Source organism: Bos grunniens, chromosome X, assembly GCF_055505025.1.
Source record: "Bos grunniens cultivar Pamir isolate PY7600 chromosome X, Bosgru_T2T1.0, whole genome shotgun sequence".
Taxonomy (NCBI): Eukaryota; Metazoa; Chordata; class Mammalia; order Artiodactyla; family Bovidae; genus Bos; species Bos grunniens.
The window spans coordinates 89424220-89445199 of NC_141194.1; the positions used below are offsets into that span (position 1 = coordinate 89424220).

At 39.5% G+C, this 20980-nt stretch overlaps 1 protein-coding gene across 25 annotated transcripts in view; it reads right to left on the reverse strand.

The window, feature by feature from the left end:
- BEX3 (brain expressed X-linked 3) overlaps positions 1-20980 on the reverse strand; it is a 68163-nt gene that overhangs the window by 19702 nt on the left and 27481 nt on the right. For 14 of the 25 annotated variants that reach the window (XR_015158576.1, XR_015158594.1, XR_015158591.1 and 11 more), the window contains one exon: positions 232-1675. The exons of 5 other annotated variants lie outside the window; for them this stretch is intronic. The gene's annotated coding sequence lies outside the window, so the exon portion shown is untranslated. Of the gene's footprint in view, positions 1-231; positions 1676-20075; positions 20228-20980 lie in introns of those variants that run through there. 6 more of the 25 variants (XR_015158579.1, XR_015158586.1, XR_015158600.1 and 3 more) reach the window with 2 other exon arrangements.

Genomic DNA, 20980 nt, shown 5'->3' on the forward strand with positions numbered 1-20980 from the left:
TATCTAAACATCTCAGTCTCTGCTATGGCCTTCTACTTTTGTCCTCAATCTTTCCCAGCATAAGTGATATTTCCAATGAGTCAGGTCTTAAAATCAAATGGCCACAGTCTTGGAGCTCAGCTTCAGCATCAGTCCTTCCAACGAATATTCAGGGTTGATTTCCTTTAGGATGGATTTTTTGACCTCCTTGCTGTCCAAGGAACTCTCAAAAGTCTTCTGTAGCACCACAGCTAAAGAGCATCAATTTTTTTAAAATTTTATTTTATTTTTAAACTTTACATAATTGTATTAGTTTTGCCAAATATCAAAATGAATCCATCACAGGTATACATGTGCTCCCCATCCTGAACCCTCCTCCCTCCTCCCTCCCCATACCATCCCTCTGGGTCGTCCCAGTGCACTAGCCCCAAGCATCCAGTATCGTGCATTGAACCTGGACTGGCATCTCGTTTCATACATGATATTTTACATGTTTCAATGCCATTCTCCCAAATCTTCCCACCCTCTCCCTCTCCCACAGAGTCCATAAGACTGTCCCATACATCAGCGTCACTTTTGCTGTCTCGTACACAGGGTTATTGTTATCATCTTTCTAAATTCCATATATATGCGTTAGTATACTGTATTGGTGTTTTTCCTTCTGGCTTACTTCACTCTGTATAATAGGCTCCAGTTTCATCCACCTCATTAGAACTGATTCAAATGTATTCTTTTTAATGGCTGAGTAATACTCCATTGTGTATATGTACCACAGCTTTCTTATCCATTCATCTGCTGATGGGCATCTAGGTTGCTTCCATGTCCTGGCTATTATAAACAGTGCTGCAATGAACATTGGGGTACACGTGTCTCTTTCCCTTCTGGTTTCCTCAGTGTGTATGCCCAGCAGTGGGATTGCTGGATCATAAGGCAGTTCTATTTCCAGTTTTTTAAGGAATCTCCACACTGTTCTCCATAGTGGCTGTACTAGTTCGCATTCCCACCAACAGTGTAAGAGGGTTCCCTTTCTTCCACACCCTCTCCAACATTTATTATTTGTAGACTTTTGGATCGCAGCCATTCTGACTGGTGTGAAATGGTACCTCATAGTGGTCTTGATTTGCATTTCTCTGATAATGAGTGATGTTGAGCATCTTTTCATGTATTTGTTAGCCATCTGTATGTCTTAAAGAGCATCAATTTTTTTTTTGTCACTCAGCCTTCTTTATGGTCCAACTCCCACATCTGTGCATGACTACTGAAAACATCATTGTTTTGACTATATAGAACTTTGTCAGCAAAATGATGTCTCTGCTTTTTTAATGCACCGTCTAGGTTTGTCATAGCTTTTCTTCCAAGGAGCAAGCATCTTTTAATTTTGTGGCTGCAGTCACCATATGCAGTGATTTGGGAGCTGAAGAAAATAAAATCTGTTACTTTTTTCACTTTTTCCCCAACTATTTGCCATGAAGTGATGGGACGGAATGTCATGATCTTCGTTTTTTTTTGAATGTTGAGTTTTAAACCAGCTTTTTTTCACTCTTCTTTTTCAACCTCATGTAAGGGCTCTTTAGTTCCTCTTTGCTTTCTGCCATTAGAGTGGTATCATCTGCATATCTGAGGTTATTGATATTTCTCCCAGCAATCTTGATTCCAGCTTGTGATTCATCCAGCCTGGCATTTTGCATGATGTATTCTGCATTTAAGGTAAATAAGCAGGGTGACAATACAGCCTTGACATACTCCTTTACCAATTTTGAACCAGTCCATTGTTCCCTATCCTGTTCTAACTGTTGCTTCTTGTCATGCATTCAGGTTTCTCAGGAGACAGTTATCCTGGTCTGTATTCCTGTCACTTCAAAAATTTTCCGCAGTTTCTTGGGATGCTCACAGTCAAAGACTTTAACTTAGTCAGTGAAGCCTAAATAGATTTTTTTTTCAATTCCCTTGCTTTCTCTATGATCCAATGACTGTTGGCAATTTGATCTCTGGTTCCTCTGTCTTTACTAAATCCAGGTTGTAAATCTGGACATTTTATGTCCATGTACTGCTGAAGCCTAACTTGAAGGATTTTGAGCACACTACCTTGCTAGTGTGTGAATGAATGCAATTGTATAGTATAGCGCGATTGTATACCTGCTTAAGGTGAGGTGTGTAACTTCATTCCAGTCCTGCCATTTATCTGGTGATATAGTCTTGGTGCTATGAGCCTAAGCTTCATTGTCTATCAAATGGGATTCAGGATACTTTTTTCACACAGCTATCCCAAGGATAAACTGAGAAAACATGCCCAAAGTATATGACATATAGTGGGACTTTAAGAGCGCCTTAAAAGCCAAGACTCAATAATAAGTTCTGGCTGAGACAGCTAAGGCAGCATTGCAGACAGATGTTTTTTGTTGTTGATGTTGTTTCCCCTAATGAGAAGATAAATAAATTTATGCGGGAAGCAAATATTTCTCTGATATACCTTGACTTCAACGTTTTAAAGATGGAAGGATCTCTAGTCTTGGGAGACTCAAAGCTCCTAAAACATGCTCCACATCATACCTGTGTGCTGGTACTAATCCAGTTTCCCACACTGGGAAGAGCGACCTCACTTTGACTCACTTGGTGATGCCTCCAGGGTACCGAGTTGTGGTGTTTGCCTAATTGCTGCTCCTGGATTGCTCTGTATGTTAATATGCCTATAGGAAAATTTGGGACAATAGTCCCAAATGGGAAAATAGTCATAAGTGGATGGGTCCTCAGATTAAGTCACAGCAGCCTTTCAGCCATGTGCTGCCTTCCTGAGAGGCACAAGTCCAAGAATTACTAGAATTTTCCAATACTTAATTGTAAATTCTTACTAATAATTTAAAATATCTATTAGAAGCCATCCTGTGCAGTGAAAGTGTTTCATTAATTCTTTTGTGAAAGAAAAAGAAGATAAAGATGGAATTGAACATATAGGAAAATTCACGGGTTAAACCTAACAGGAGATGGCTCCTTCATATTAATTTTTAAACTTGTTCAAACTTCATGGCATTGAGGATTTTTTAAATATTTATTTATCTATTTGGCTCTGCTGGGTCATAGTTGGGGCATGTGAACTCTTAGTTGTGGTATGCAAAGTCTTAGCTATGGCACATGGGACCTATTTCTCATACCAGGGATCAAACCTGGGCCCGAGCATTGAGTCTTAGTTACTGGGCCATCTGAGAAGTTCTGGAATTGAAGATTAAAAAAACCCAAAAAACCCTCTCAGGGCTTGTAATACCTATGCAGACACAGGAGGCTCTCACTCCTTCCCTCTCTATCCCTCTTTGCCTTCAAAATATAACTTCCCCAGAGAGTTTTCTACATGCTCTATTTACATCAGAAAGTTTTCAGCATTCCCGGTAAACATTCCTCATTCTCACCAACCCCTTATCTCATTGCACTGTCAGTTATACCCCCATGATTTCAGAGAACTTGCTCTCACCAAGGTCACAAGCCACCGATTTGTCCATAGGTCCAGATATTTTGTAGAGGTATTTACATATTATTACTTAAAAAAATTAATTTTTATTGAAGGATAGATAATTGCTTTACAGAATTTTGCTGTTTTCTGTCAAACCTCAACATGAATCAGCCATAGGTATACATACATTCCCTCCCTTTTGAACCTCCCTACCATCATCCTCCCCATCCCACCCCTCCAGAGCCCCTGTTTCAGTTTCCTGAACCATACAGCAAATTCCCATTGGCTATCAATTTTACATATGGTAGTGTAAGTTTCCTTGTTATTCTTTCCATACATCACCTTCTCCTCCCCTCTCCCCATGTCCCTAAGATTATTCTCTATGTCTGTTTCTCCATTGTTGCCCTGTAAATAAATTCTTCAGTACCATTTTTCTAGATTCCATATATATGTGTTAGAATATGGTATTTATCTTTCTCTTTTTGACTCACTTCACTCTATAATAGGTTCTAGGTTCATCCAACTAATGAGAACTGACTCAAATGTGTTCCCTTTTATGGCTGAGTAATATTCCATTGGGTATATGTACCACAACTTCTTTATCCATTCATCTGTTGATGGGCATCTAGGTTGCTTCCATGTTCTAGCTATTGTAAATAGTGCTGCAATGAACAATGGGATACATGTGTCTCTTTCAATTTTGGTTTCCTCAGGGTATATGCCTAGGAGTGGGATTGCTGGGTCATATGATGGTTTTATTCCTAGTTTTTAAAGGAATCTCCATAACATCTTCCATAGTTGCTATATCAACTTACATTCCCACCAACAGTACAAGAGTGTTCCTTTTTCTGCACACCCTCTCCAGCATTTATTGTTTGTAGACTTTTTGATGAGGATCATTCTGACCCATGTGAGGTGATATTTCATTGTAGTTTGATTTGCATTTCTTTAATAATGAGCGATGTTGAGCACATTTTCATGTGTTTGTTAGCCATCTGTATGTCTTCTTTGGAGAAACGTCTGTTTAGGTCTTCTCCCCACTTTTTGATTGGGTTGTTTGTTTTTCTGGTATTGAGTTGTATGAGCTGCTTGTATATTTTGGAAATTAATCCTTTGTCAGTTATTTCATTTGCTATTATTTTCTCCCATTCTGAGGGTTGTCTTTTCACCTTGCTTATAGTTTCCTTTGCTGTGCAACAGCTTTTAAGTTTAATCAGGTCCCACTCGTTTACTTTTGTTTTTATTTCCATTATTCTAGGAGGTGGGTCATAGAGGATCTTGCTTTGATTTATGTCATCGAGTGTTCTATGTTTTCCTTTAAGAGTTTTATAGTTTCTTGTCTTACATTTAGTTCTTTCATCCATTTTGAGTTTATCTTTGTGTATGGTGTTAAGAAGTGTTCTAATTTCATTCTTACACATATAGCTGTCCAGTTTTCCTAGCACCATTTACTGAAGAGGCTGTCTTTGCCCCGTTGTATATTCTTGCCTCCTTTGTCAAAAATAAGGTACCCATAGGTGCATGGGTTTATTTATGGGTTTTCTATCTTGTTCCATTGGTCTGTATTTCTGTTTTAGTGCCAGTACCATACTGTCTTGATAACTGTAGCTTTGTAGTATAATCTGAAGTCAGGAAGGTTGATTCCTCCAGCTCTATTCTTCTTTCTCAAGACTGCTTTGGCTGTTCAGGATCTTTTGTGTTTCCATATGTACTGTGAAATTTTTTGTTCTAGTTCTGTGAAAAATGCCATTGGTAATTTTATAGGGATCACATTAAGCTTGTAGATTGCATTTGGTAATATAGTCATTTTCACAGTATTGATTCTTCCTACCCAGGAACATGGAATATCTCTCTGTCTGTTTATGGCCTCTTTGATTTCTTTCATTCGTATCTTATGATTTTCTGTATACAGTTCTCTTGTCTCCTTAAGTAAGTTTATTCCTAGATATTTACTTCTTTTTGCTGCAATGGTGAATGGGATTGATTCCTTAATTTCTCATTCTGATTTTTCATTGTTAGTATATAGAAATGCAAGTGATTTCTGTGTATTAATTTTGTATCCTGCAACTTTGCTAAATTCACTGATTAGCTCTAATAATTTTCTGATACTATCTTTAGGGTTTTCTATGTCATCTGCAAACAGTGAGAGCTTTACTTCTTTTCTGATCTGGATTCCTTTTATTTCTTTTTCTTCTCTGATTGCTTTAGCTAGGACTTCCAGAACTAATTTGAATAATAGTGGCAAAAGTGGACACCCTTGTCTTGTTCCTGATCTTAGGGAAATTTTTTGTTCTAGTTCTGTGAAAAATACCATTGGTAATTTTATAGGGATCACATTAAGCCTGTAGATTGCATTTGATAATATAGTCATTTTCACATTTTCTTTTGCTTCCCATTTGCATGGAATGTATTTTTCCATCCTCTCACTTTCAGTCTATACATTTCTTGAGGTCTGAAGTGAGTTTCTTGTAGACAGAATATATATGGGTCTTGTTTTTGTATCCATTCAGCCAGTCTGTGTCTTTTGGTTGGAGCAATTAATCCATTTACATTTAAAGTAATTATTGATATATATGTTCCTATTGCCATTTTCTAATTGTTTCGGGTTGATTTTGTAGATCTTTTTTTCTTCTGTTGTATTTCTTGACTATATAAGTCTGTTTAACATTTGTTGTAAAGCTGGTTTGGTGGTACTGAATTCTCTTAACTTTTGCTTGTCTGAAAAGCTTTTTATTTCTCCACCAATTTCGAATGAGATCCTTGCTGGGTACAGTAATTTTGGTTGTAGATTTTTCCCTTTCAATACTTTAAATATATCCTGCTATTCCCTTTTGGCCTGAAGAGTTTCTGCTGAAAGGTCAGCTGTTAAGCATATGGGGTTTCCCTTGTATGTTACTTGTTGCTTCTCTCTGGTTGCTTTTAATACTCTTTCTTTGTGTTTAGTCTTTGTTAGTATGTGTCTTGGCGTGTTTCTCCTTGGGTTTATCCTGTATGGGATTCTTTGTGCCTCTTGGACTTGATTGACTATTTCCTTTTCCATGCTGGGGAAAATTTCAACTATAATCTCTTCAAAAATTTTCTCATAGCCTTTCTTTTTCTCTTCTTCTTCTGGGACCCCTATAATTCAAATGTTGGTGCATTTGATATGGTCCCAGAGGTCTCTGAGACTGTCCTCAGTTTTCATTCTTTTTACTTTACTCTGCTCTTCAGAAGTAATTTACACCATTTTATTTTCCAGCTCACTGATTTGTTCTTCTGCTTCAGATATTCTGCTATTGATTCCTTCCAGAGTATTTTTAATTTCAGTAATTGTGTTGTTTGTCTCTGTATGTTTATTCGTTAATTCTTTTAGGTCTTTGTTAATTGATTCTTTCATTTTCTCCATTTTGTTTTCAAGATTTTTGATCATCTTTACTATCATTATTCTAAATTCTTTTTCAGGCAGTTTGCCTATTTCTTCTTCATTTTTTTGGACTTCTGTGTTTCTGATTTGTTCCTTCATTTGTACAGTATTTCTCTGCCTTTTTTTAAAGTTATTCTGTTTGAGGTCTCCTTTTCCCAGGCTTCAAGGAAAGTTGAATCCTTTCCTTGAAGAAGGTTGAATTCTTTCTTCCTTTTAGTTTCTGCCCTCCTAAGGTTGGTCCAGTGGTTTGTGTGAGCTTTGTATAGGGTGGGATTTGTGCTAAGTTTTTGTTTGTTTTTCCTCTGATAGGCAAGGCTGAGTGGTAATCCTGTCTGCTGATGATTGGGTTTGTATTTTTGTTTCGTTTGTTGTTTAGATGAGGCGTCCTGCACAGGGTGCTACTGGCGGTTGGGTGATGCTGGGTCTTGTATTCAAGGGGTTTCCTTTGTGTGAGTTCTCACTATTTGATACTCCCTATGGTTAGTTCTCTCGTAGTCTAGGGTCTTGGAGTCAGTGCTCCCACTCCAAAGGCTCAGGGTTTGATCTCTGGTCAGGAACAAAGATTCCACAAGTGGTTTGTTATGGCATTAAGTGAAATTAAAACAAATATCCAAAAGTGAGTAGCCAAAGATGAACCCTAGAAAAATGGCAGTTACAAAATCAGGCAAATAATAATTAAAATAATGGAATATACACACATACATATACACCCATGACCAAAGTGAAAACAGTCCAACAAAAATAAAGTACAGCAGATTGATTCAGAGAATATAGGAAATAAAAAATTATATTTACCAGTTAAGAACAAAACTAACTTAAGCACAAACTGGAAAACAAAACTAAAGCAAGGTGCCAAGTGGGGAATAAAGCAATGAGAACAAAACTAACAAATATGTTGAGAGGAAAGGAAAGAAAGAAAGAATAGATATACAGAGTAGAAGTAAATGAAGAAGATTTATATACATTAAAGATTAACTGCAAGGGGAAAAGAACAGTAGGAAAGGCAAACAAAGGAATAAATGTAGAAAAAATATAACAGGTTTAAAAAAATTAAAAATTTAAATTATAAAAAAGAGAAAAGATAAATACCAGAAGAAGAAAGAAAAGGTGGGGGGGAAGAAATCTCTACAGAACTGCAAAAGCCCAACATAGAGGCAGAGGTTTATAACAACTGTAGAAAATGTGACTGAATATACACATATACATATACATCCATAAGCAAAATCAAAACAGTTCAACAAAAATAAAGTATAATAGATTGACCCAGTGAACAAAGAAAACCGAAAATTATATCTACCAGAACAAAACTTATTAAAGCACAAACTGGAAAACAAAACTAAAGCAAGGTGCCAATTGGGGAATAAAGCAATGAAAATAAAACTAACAAAAATGTTGAGAGGAGAGGAGAGAAAGAAAAGAAAGAAAGAATAGATATGCAAAGTTAAATAGAGGTAGATTTATTTACATTAAAGATTAATGGCAAGGGGAAAAGAACAGTAGGAAAAGCAAACAAAGGAATAAATGTAGAAAAAATAATAATAGGTTTAAAAAATTAAAAATTAAAACTAAGAAAAAATAAAAAAAAAAGAGGAAAACTTCACAGAACTGCAAAAGCCCAAAGTAGAGGCAGAGATTTATGACAACAATAAAAAAAAAAATGTGACTGGGGGAAAAAAAAAAAAAAGCTCAAAAGCGTAATAGGGTTTCTTAGTGCCAATAAAACTGACAACTACAACAGAGGGGGGAAAACGGGAAAAGAAAAAAGAAAAAAAAATCCAAAAGAATCTATAGAACAAGTCAAAAAATAAGAATGATAAATATTTTTCTTTAGTCACTGCTGTCAGAGTCCTTTCCTGTACTGGGAATCACAGTCCACCTTACCTCCCTAGGATGCCCTCCAACACTGTGCTGATCTCTGGACCTTCTGTGGGGGCTGCTCAGATTCTAGTCTAGTCCTACTCCTGTGTGTTCTTGCCTCCAATGTCCACAGCAATCAGAGCTAGTGTGTTTTCTTTTGTGGGCACTCTCAGTGGCCTTTTGTATATTCCACAGACACAGAGTCTGCTTAATTGATCATATGGATTGAATATGCAGCTTGTACAGCTGGTGGGAAGGTTTTGGATCTTTTTCCTTAACCACACTGCCCCTTGGTTTCAATTGTGGTTTTATTTCCACCTCTACATGTGGGTTGTCCACTGGGGCTTAGCTCCTGAGGCTTCCCTGGAGGACTTGGGTTTGCCCTTGCGAGGGCCAGGTGTGGAGGTGGTGCAGCTGCTTGGGTCACAGGGGTTTTGGCAGCACCAGATACTCAGGGGGGTTGGCGGCTAGGGTAGTAGGAAATATAGTGCTCTAGAAGGGTATGGCAACCATTGTTGGCCAATATGCTCCAGTATTCTTGCCTGGAGAGCCCCCTCTCTGACAGAGAAGCCCAGCAGGCCACAGTCTACAGGGTCGCAAAGAGTCAAACGCGACTGAAGCAACCCTGCATGCATAAACACAAGACATCTTTTTTGCCTGTGGCAGCTCTGCCCCAGTGAGAGTTGAGAGGTGGTGCACCTGCTTGGCTTGCGGGAACCCTGGTGGCACCAAGTGTACAGGGACACGGACTGCCTCTGCTGCAGGAGTTATGGCCCTATCAGAGACTTTTTCTGAGCCTGTTGTAGCTGGTGATCAGAAGGCCTCTTTGGTCAGTCTTTCTCTGTAGCTCCGCCCGTTCAGGCATTTAGAAGGGTCCCTTGCCTGGGGTCCTTCTCTGTTGTTTGGCGCATCAGGCACGTAGAGGGGTCCCTCTGACTGGGGTCCTACTCTGTAGATTGTCACATCAGGCACTTAAAGGGGCACCCTGGGTGGGGTCCTACTCTGTACTTCAGTGTGTCAGGCATTTGATGGGCCAGCCTCTCTACTGTTCTGCCAATGCTGGCTTGTGGGGAGAGAGAGGCTATGGTGATGGCTCCACCCGCTATGCTGACTCAGCAGTATCGCCTTGCTTCCATGGCTGCCTGGCTTTCCTCCACCGCCATTTCCCACCATGATCTCCTCCCTCACATCCCCTCAATCCATCTCTCCACAGTCAACAGCAGCCCTCACCCTGGGATTGCTCCACAATCCCTTGACTCCAGCTCCCAGCCATTGCCCCTTCCAGGAGACCGGCATTCCTGCCCAGGGTATGTATGGTTGGAGCTTGGACTGTCTGATTCTCATTCCATTTAGGCTGCTACAGATCAGCCATTTCACTCTCAGCCTTAAATCTTTCTCCTCTGACTCAGACAATTGCCCCACTGTGCTTCAGTTCCCCCACCTGCCAAGGGCAGGTCCAGCCCTACTAATACTCTTGTTTTTTCCCCTAGTTCCTTCATCCTACTGAGTTTTGCGTGGGTCTATATATTCTTTTCCACTGGTTAGGTACTCCTGTCTGCTCTCAGCTGGTGTTCCGCATACACTTCTGTGTCTGAAGGTGTATTCCTGATGGAGAGAGATGTACTCCACATCCACCTATTCCTCTGCCATCTTGTTCTCCCTGTCCATAATATTACTTTTAATGACCACCTGACTTTAGCATGTTTGAGCAGACTGCTCTTGTCACTTAACAGCTAATCTTTGACAGTTTCCCAGACTCTGGAAGCAAAAGGCAAAGGAGAAAAGGCAAGAACTCTGAATGCAGATTTCCAAAGAATAGCAAGGAAAGATAAGAAAGCCTTCCTAAGTGATGAGTGTGAAGAAATAGAGGAAAACAATAGAATGGGAAAGATTAGAGATCTCTTCAATAAAAATTAGAGATACTAAAGGAACATTTCTTGCAAAGATGGGCACAATAAAGGACAGAAACAGCCTGGACCTAAAAGAAGCAGAAGATATTAAGAAGAGGTGGCAAGGATACACAGAAGAACTCTACAAAAAAGATCTTCATGACCCAGATAACCATGATGGTGTGATCACTCACCTAGAGCCAGACATCCTGGAATGCGAAGTCAAGTGGGCCTTCGGAAGCATCACTATGAACAAAGCTTGTGGACGTGATGGAATTCCAGCTGAGTTATTTCAAATCCTAAAATATGATGCTTTGAAAGTGCTGCACTAAATATGCCAGCAAGTTTTGAAAACAGCAGTGGCTATAGGACTGGAAAATATCAGTTTTCATTCCAATCCCTAAGAAAGGCAATGCCATGGAATGTTCAAACTACTGCACAATTGCACTCATCTCACAAGCTACCAAAGTAAAGCTGAAAATTCTCCATGCTAGGCTTTAACACTACATGAACTGAGAACTTCCAGATGTTCAAGCTGAATCTAGAAAAGGCAGAGGAATCAGAGATCAAATTGCCAACATCCATTGGATCATAGAAAAAGCAAGAGGATTCCAGAAAAACATCTACTTCTGCTTCATTTACTACACTAAAGCCTTTGACTGTGTGGATCACAACAAACTGGAAAATTCTTTAAGAGTTGGGAAGACCATAGCACCTTAACTGCATCTTGAGAAATCTGTATGCAGGTCAAGAAGAAACAGTTAGAACCATACGTGGAACAACATACTGGTTCCAAGTTGGGAAAGGAGTACATCAAGGCTGTATATTGTCACCTTTCTTGTTTAACTTATATGCAGAGTACATGAGGAAATGCCCAACTGGATGAACTAACTGACAGACTCTGGAGCATGAGGTACTTAAAGTTGGCCATTAGTGTTTCTACTCTCATTTTTATTATTAAGTTGGCCTATATTGATATTTCTCCATAGAAAGAAGTTTTCAGTTCAGTTCAGTCATTCAGTCATGTCCGACTCTTTGCGACCCCATGAATCGCAGCACGCCAGGCCTCCCTGTCCATCATCAACTCCCGGAGTTCACTCAGACTCACGTCCATTGAGTCAGTGATGCCATCCAGCCATCTCACCCTCTGTCGTCCCCTTCTCCTGCCCCCAATCCCTCCCAGCATCAGACTCTTTTCCAATGAGTCAACTCTTTGCATGAGGTGGCCAAAGTATTGGAGTTTCAGCTTTAGCATCAGTCCTTCCAAAGAACACCCAGGACTGATCTCCTTTAGAATGGACTGGTTGGATCTCCTTGCAGTCCAAGGGACTCTCAAGAGTCTTCTCCAACACCACAGTTCAAAAGCATCAATTCTTCGGTGCTCAGCTTTCTTCACAGTCCAACTCTCACATCCATACATGATCACTGGAAAAACCATAGCCTTGACTTTATGAAGCTATAAATAGGCTATTGCTTCATTGCTATTCTTATATATAAACAGTTATATTTATATAGTAAAACAGCTCAAAAATAAATATTATAGATACTGAGCTGTTAAGAACCCTTCTCCATAAGTAATAGGCTTTTACGGGTTTTTAATGATGTTTTCCTAAATGCATTTTTCAATTTTTATACAATGACTGTGTCTTAGATTTGGAAATGAAAATCACCCTAATGAATAAATATACATCCCCAGCCCTTTCCATAGAAAAGTGACTCAGCATCAGAATAGGGACACCTCTAACCTAAGGGACTTAGGTAATAGGGTGGACCCAGGAGTCATTTATGAATCCACCATATGACCATCCCAGTTGAGCAGCTTCAGGGAAATCACATGGGTAACAGAAGGGAATCTGTCTCTAAACAAATGTTCCATTCAACAGTTAGGAAGTGTCTCCACTTTCCAGAATTTTAACTAAGGTCTTGAGCTGAAAGTAGTTTCACAACATGCATCTCTCTGTCCTTTCCAAATAAACTCTTGAAATGAAGGCAAGCTCGTGGGTTTAACCACCCAGTTAGCCAAGCAGCTAACACCATGGAGAAAGGAAAGATTGAGAGTCTCCATGAAATTGCCCAGACCCACAGCATCCAGAGGGGAAAATGTTCAAAGGGCAGGTTTCAGGGGAAATTTTAGTTCCAGGATCATTCAGAGAAAGTCCCCAGAAACAGTCCACACAGGTAAATGAAAACACCTTTGAAGTGCCTTCCTTGGGCAACTAAAAATAATCAAAGGAAAGGAAAATATGCACATGCCCAACACTTGTAATACAAAATTAGATCACATTCACGATATGAGACATCCACAAAGTCACCAAAAGGTTTAGGTGTTAGTCTGGACACAGGAAAATTCTCTCTCTGTATCACTGCCTTTTTTGACCAGGTTGTGGCTGCATCAGATTTTAGCTCTGCAGAAGTGGAAAGTGCACAAAAGCAATACATAAAAGAGTGTAGGTGAATGCTAAATTTGGGGTTAGCTTGTCATGGCAGTGCTGTGTTGTAATACACCTCACTGAGCTGATGAAAGGCGTTGAGACAACAAAGGACGAGAAAAGCCTGAGTGATCTCAGGGACGATGCAGAGATGGAACAAACCAGAGTGTGGGGAGAGCTAACGGGTGGACAGAGTGTTCTGGTTAGGAATGTGACCCCCAGGAGGCAGGTAGGACCTCACTGGCAGATGAAGTCCATGGGACCTGGGGTCAGAGAAACTAAAGAGGGTGTATGGTCTCCAGAAAGTGTGGGGGAATCCCTTAGTAATGAATCCTTCCCCTTTATGTCTGCTTCCTACTTTAAAGGAGGTTTAGGGAACTGAGTATCAGCTCAACTTCCCTGCTCTCAGTGGACCTGGTCCTTCTCTGCCCTGTAGACCAGTGACAGACATGGGGCACTTTACTCCTTACCCACGTTGTATACCATATCAGTGTATAAAGGAGCTGTGTAGTGTCCCATGGAAGCAACTATGGTCCTTCCCCAATCAGTCCTACACCCGGATGGCCTCAGATCCCTGGAGTGCCCCCTCAGTTACCTCTGAGCCTCCATTCTTCACTCCAGTCAGGGTGGACTCCAAATGAAAAGATACTCTCCATCATATGTCATCAAGGAAGTGAAAATTAAAACAATGAGATACCACTGCACATCTATTAGAATGACCAAACACCAGAACTCTGACAATACCAAATACTCACAAGGATGTGAAGGAACAGGGACTCATTCATTGCTGGTGGGACTGAAAAGATGGTATAACCACTTTAGAAGACAGTTTGGTGGTTTCTTAAAAAACTAAACCTCCTCTTACCATATGATCCAGCAATCTTGCTCCTTGGTATGTACTCATGGGAGTTGAAAACTTACTTTCACACAAAAACCTGCACATACTGCAGCTTTATTCATAATGGCCAAAACCTGGAAGCAACTAAGATGACCTTTACTAGGTGAATGGATAAATAAACTGTGGCACATCCAGACAATGGAATATTATTTATAACTAAAAAGTAATGAGCTATCAAGCCATAAAGACATGGAGGAAACTTAAATCCATACCACTAAGTACAAGAAGCCAATATGAAAAGGTCACATACTGTGTGATTCTAACTATATGACATTTTAGAAACAGTAAATCTATGGAGACAATAAAAAGATCACTGGTTGCCAGGGGCTAGAATGGGGAGAGGGAATAACTGGTGGAGCATTTGGTGGAGGGGCACTTACCTGGTGGCTCAGGTGGTAAAGAATCTGACTGCAATACAGGAGTTCCAGGTTCTATCCCTAGGTTGGAAAGATCCCCTGGAGAAAGGAATGACTACCCACTCCAGTATTCTTGCCTGGAGAATTCCATGGACAGAGGAGTCTGGCAGGCTACAGTCCATGGGTTTGCAAAGAGTTGGAAACTACTGAGTGACTAACACTTTCACTTTTCAGAGTAATTTTAGGGCCTCCTACTCTGCATGATACTACAATAGTGGAGACATGTCATTACACATTTCTCCAGATCCATAAAATATACAAGAATGAACCCTGATGTAAACTATGGGCTTTGTGTGATAATGATGTGTTAAATATAGGTTCATCAATATAACAAATGTACCACTCTGGTGAGTGATGTTGATAATGAGGTTACAAATGTGTAGGGGCACTGGGTATATGAGAATTCTCTGTACTTCTCAGTTTTTGCTATGTACTTGAAACTACTCTAAGAAATAAACTCTATTGAAAACAATAAATTTTAAAAATATAATACTTTTTCACTGGTTCCATGCATTGAAAAGATCAAGAAACAGTGCCAACCTAGTCTCAATGTGTACCTCTACCACCATGACTTAATCCTCTAATATCATTTCCCACTCAAAGGAGCCAGACTTTTCTGAAATGTCTGAAACCAGGTCTAGGGTAAGGAACGTACCAGATATCAATTTGGACCAAACTATCATATCAGAAAGCATGTCAAAAAGACTCAGAAGCCAAGACAAAGGAACTCCCACTGGCCAAACATTGAATGTTCTCAGGAGCAGAAAGATTAATGGCTTCAGTGTATTAAAACATGTCAAATATAAGCATATATGAGTTCATGATGGCATGCTAACAAAAAACAAAACTAAACTAACTCAGTGCTCAGTTTTGGAGAATCCTAGGGAAACAAACTACTCTTTTAAATAGTAGAAATGCTGCAAAAGACTTAAGCATTCATTTATCCCTTTTTGTGCGTACCATAGCTCAGCATTACCTAAAAGTTGCTGAGGTTACATTTATTTGATAGAAGTCTAGGTAATGAATGCAGAGGAAATTAGAATTAGAACAATAGGTTAGATAGGGTCATTGACTCAATGGACATGAGTTTGACCAAACTCCAGGAGATAGTGGAGGACAGAAAAGCCTGGTGTGCTGCAGTTTATGGGGTTGCAAAGATTCGGACAGGACTTAGTGACTGAACAACAATTTTTCAACCTTTACTGAAATGCAGAATTAGGCAATGATCTTCAGAGACTGCATAAAACATGAGGTGAAAAGCACATGGGAAATTTTATAATGGATCAATCAGGCTGAGCGAGAGACAGTGCACTAAGTCGTGTCTGACTCTTGCAACCCCATGGACTGTAGCCTGCCAGGCTCCTCTGTCTATGGGATTCTCCAGACAAGAATACTGGAGTGGATTGCCATTTCCTTCTCCAATCAGGCTGACAGTACTCCAATTCAGTGATCAATTTTAATGTTACAAGAGGAGAGATGACCAGACACAATGAATCTCATGGTGGAATACTATAGGAATAAACAATAGCACAAGGAACTTTTGCCAAAAAGCCTAGTCTTAACAAGCCTCTAAGCCTAATTATCAACTTAAAGACTACAGAGGTCAGAGGAACAAAATAAGCAATAGCATAAATATATAATTAGCAAAATCCAAAATCCACACTCTATAGGACAAAAGATCCAGTTTATTCAGCACATAAATTAGAAGGTTGAAAAAATGGAGATAGACCTTCTTTAGATTAAAAGACTTAATACTTCAGAGAGAGAGTTAAAGAGAAATTAAAACCGAAATTAAAATTAAAACCACAACAAGTTACCACTAAGTGCCCTCCAGGACAACAAAACTGAAAAAGATGAAAAATACCATGTGTCAACAAGGATTTGCACAAAATAGAATTCTCTCACACTTAACTAGGGGTATAGATCTGAACAACTTTGAAAAACTGCTTGAGTTCTACTGAACTCAAAATATTCATATTCTATGACTTAAAAATGCCACTCTTTGATATACGTTCAGAAGTGAAAATATTAATAAATGTTCATAAAAAAGATGTGCAAATGAACATTCATAGTACTATTATTCATAATAATTAAAAATATGTAAATCCCCTAGATACATATATTGTAAAATATCCACATGATATAATACTATACATAATGAGAATGAATGATCTAGAACTGTAGACAACAATAATGTAAATCACACACATGTACATTATGTTGATTAAAAGGAGCCATACTCAAGAGTATATGCTATAGATTACCAGGAATTTTTCCTCTGGCCTCACCTATCAGACCATCCCTGCCTCCTAACCAGTAAAACCCAGAGCACAGAGCAATGTGATTCCCATCTAAAAAGCACCTTGAGTTCATAAAAGGTGAAATAATTTATCTTTGATGTCCAAGTAATTATTTTAACATTCAAGCTATCTAATGCATAGGAACTACAGTGATTATTCCCTTTTCACTTGCTGTTATAATTATTTCCCTTGACAGAAGACATAAATAGGCATTTCTTTAAAGACATAGAGAGGTTCAAAAAGCACATGAAAAGATGTTCAACATTGTTAATTATTAGAGAAATGTAAATCAAAACTACAGTGAGGTATCATCTCATTCTGGTCAGAATGGCCATCATCAAAAAGTCTACAAACAATAAATGCTGCAAAGGGTATGGAGAAAAAGGAATCCTCCTATACTGTTGGTGGAAATGTAAATTGGTACAGCCAATTTGGAGGTTCCTTAAGAAACTAAAAAAAAAAAAAAGCTACTATATGATCTTGCTATCCCACTCCTGGGCATATATCCAGAGAAAACCATAAGTCAAAAAGATACATGCATCCCAATGTTCTGCTGCTGCTGCAGCTAAGTCGCTTCAGTCGTGTCCAACTCTGTGTGACCCCATAGACGGCAGCCCAACAGGCTCCCCCTTCCCTGGGATTCTCCAGGCAAGAACACTGGAGTGGTTGCCATTTCCTTCTCCAATGCATGAAAGTGAAAAGTGAAAGTGAAGTCGCTCAGTCATGTCCGACTCTTAGCGACCCCATGGACTGCAGCCCACCAGGCTCCTCCGTCCATGGGATTTTCCAGGCAAGAGTACTGGAGTGGGGTGCCATTGCCTTCTCCGACCCCAATGTTCATTGTAGCACTATTTACAATAGCCAAGTCATGGAAGCAACCTAAATGTCCATAGACAAATGTATAGATAAAGAGGATGTGGTACATATTACAATGGAATACTACTCAGCCTTAAAAAAGAATGAAATAATGCCATTTGCAGCAACATTGATGAACCTAGAGATTATCAAACTAAGTGAAGTAAGTCAAACAGAAAGACAAATGCCATATGACATCACTTATATGTGGAATCTAAAATATGATACAAATGAACTTATTTACAAAACAGAAACAGATTACAAACATGGAAAACAAACTTATCATTACCAAAGGGGATGGGGGGGAGAAAGATAAGAGTTTGTGATTAGCAGATACAAACTACTGTATATAAAACAGATAAACAATAAGATCCTACTATATAGCACAGGGAACCATAGTCAATATCTTATAATAAACCATAATGGAAAAGAATATGAAAAAGAATATACATATATGTGTGTGTGTGTGTGTGTATATATATATATATATGTGTGTGTGTGTGTGTGTATATATATATATAAAATCACTTTGCTGTACCTCAGAAACTAACACAACACTGTAAATCAACTATATTTCAATAAAAATATAAATAAATAATGATGGTTCCTGTAAAACATTCTCTCCTTGACCAAACTCTAGTCAGATTCCTCTGAGCTCTCCTCTGAACCAGGCCTGAACCTGGACAATAGTTGCAAACAAAAAACTGACATAGTTTCTAGCTAACGGCTGCATTCCTAAGATGACCTTAAATTCCCTTAAAGTGATTGCCTAAGAACACTCAAGTCTTTCAGAACAATTTACTGTTTGTTCCAGCCAATGCCTGAGGAGAGGACCTTGTCTCCCAGCCTTTGTGGGAGGGTAGAAATCTAACTTGAATAAGTATGCCTTAGAAACCCATATGGGTTTCACATGAACACCTCCCTTCCTGCTTTTTTGTAAATTTTTAGTTCCAGGGCTATACTGGCCCCTACTCACCCCTCTCCCTTTTCCCCTCATATTCCCTTTGAAAAGCGTAGTCACCTCTGTACAAATTGAAGTTGGAGTCAGCTCACACTGGACTCTTTTCCCTGTCATAATAATATATTACTGATTAAAATATGTCCTTACCACTTTAACTAAGGTCTGGCTTTGTTTATCTTTGTCATGCTTTTTTTCGTATAATCATTACCTTTTTGTTAAATAAATACCATCTGGTACATAGCAAAATGCCTAATGAAGCATAGTTTCTACCCAAAGAGATATGGATGGCTCTAACCTAACATCATCCATTGTGGGCTGACATGGTTCAACAAATATTTTTCTTCTCCCTAAGAGTATTAGCTAGAAGTATGGGCTTTGGAGACAGGCTAGGTCCAAACTGCTATTCTGCCACTTACAAACTGTGTGAGTTTCAATACTTTTACTTCACCTTATAATCACTCAATTGTCTCATGTATAAAAACTGGGATTGTGCAGTACTTACTGTAGAAGACAAAATGTTTCTAAACAATATTGCTTTGTGTTTTGGTCTTTACAAGCATAAATGGTCCCTAATACTAATATTTAAAAAATTCTACTGGGCTTCCCAGATGGCTCAGCAGTAAAGAATCTGCCTGCCAGTGCAGGAGATGCAGGTTCAATCCCAGAATCAGGAAGATCCCCTGGAGAAGGAAATGGCAACCCACTCTGGTATTCTTGCCTGCAAAATCCCACGGACAGAGGAGCCTGGCGGGCTACAGTCTGTGGGGTTGCAAAAGAGTCAGACATGACTTAGCAACCAAGCAACAAGAACAACAACAACAAAAATTCTACTGCAGAGATATTGGGATACCTGACTTTCTGTGATCTTAGTAGACTGAAAGAACCACTCAGCACTTCAGTTGTTTTCCTCATTCTATAAGATGGGTAAAACAATCATAGCTACATCAAAGGTTGCTGCTTTGAGAACTGAATTAATATATAAAAAGCCTTAAAACAATGCTAGGCACACAATAACAGCTCAAAAAATGCAAGCTGCTTTAAAAAATACTCACAATACAGATCTTATTATAGTTTTATCATTTACATGTGTATTTAATAAAGTTTAATAGTCTTACAACTGAATTCTATTCATCAAAAGAGATTTTGTATCTCATTAATTTTCATTGTCACCAATGTTGGATACCTAATTATCATAAGAATGTTTTCAAGTACTTGGAATAACTGATCTGAGGAAACACCATCACAATTTCTGTACATGACTGAACATAAATCCGAGGCCTCATTCAGGATCCTGCGTTATCCTCATATACCCCACCACTCCAACACACAGCCACTGCAGGTCCTTCCTACCCTGCCTCCGGCACACCCTGTCCACGCCACCTGTCCTCTGCATACCACTGCAGCTCAGGGCCAATCCACCTTCGTCTCTGCCATGGACCCTGCAAGATTCTCCTAGTGGTTATTCCCTCCATCTCTCCTATATCTGTCCAGTCCATTCCCCACACAGCAGCCAGAGTCACCTTGTGAGTGCATGAATCACAGCTTGTCACTCCCTCCCTCTAGCCCTTCACCCTCAGGATGAACTCCAAACTCCTTACATGTCCCACACCATGTGGCTGCTGTCTGCCCTTGACCTCATCTCCTACCATCTGCACTTGTGTGCCAGGCTCCACTCACTGGACCTTGTCTTCTGCTCCTGGAACCAGCAGTGCCACATACTCGACAGGATGAGTGACCCAAAGGCCTGCCCAGGCCTGGTTTCCTCTTGTCATTCAGGACTCAGCTCAAATGTCACTTCCTGAGAAAGAGATTCACTGACAACCCCTCCATTATAATCCCCATGCCACTCATTTTTTACTCTATTTATGTGTTTATTTTCCTCAAAGCACTCATCCCCATATGGAATTATCCCACTTACTGGTTTACCTGATTACTGCCAGTTTCCCCAAACTAGAATAAAACTCTAGGGACCTTGCCTGTCTTGTTCTTTTTGCTGTGTCCCCAGTGCCTATTTCATTGCTTCACATATAAATCTCTGCATAAATATTACTTGCATGAAGGAACTGTTACCTATTTGACATACAGGAGCAGGGGCAGATATTTAAGACTGAGGTACAGGACAAGTCGGCAAAGACAAAAGACATTAAATGATGCAGAATTTTAAGAAGTGTTTGTTGCAAATCTGCAGCAGAGCTGTTTAAAATTGGATGAATACCAGAAACACTGGAAATATTCTTCAAAATGTAGGCACCTCCCATTCTACCTCCCTGGGTTTAATTCAGCAGACCTAGGGTGGGGTACAGGAATCTGGAATTTTAATAAGTACCCCCAAGTGAGTTTAATGAAGTGCTTTGAGGATCCCATTTGGATAATTCCTGACCCAAACAGCTAACATCTGTGTAGCATTAATTTAATGCCCAACATGGGACTTCCATGGCAGTCCAGCAGTAAAGCCTCGGTGCTTCCAATGCAGGGGATGTGGGTTCAATATCCAGTTGAGGAACTAAGATCCCACATGCTGTACGGCTTAAAAAAGGTAATTTAACGCCTA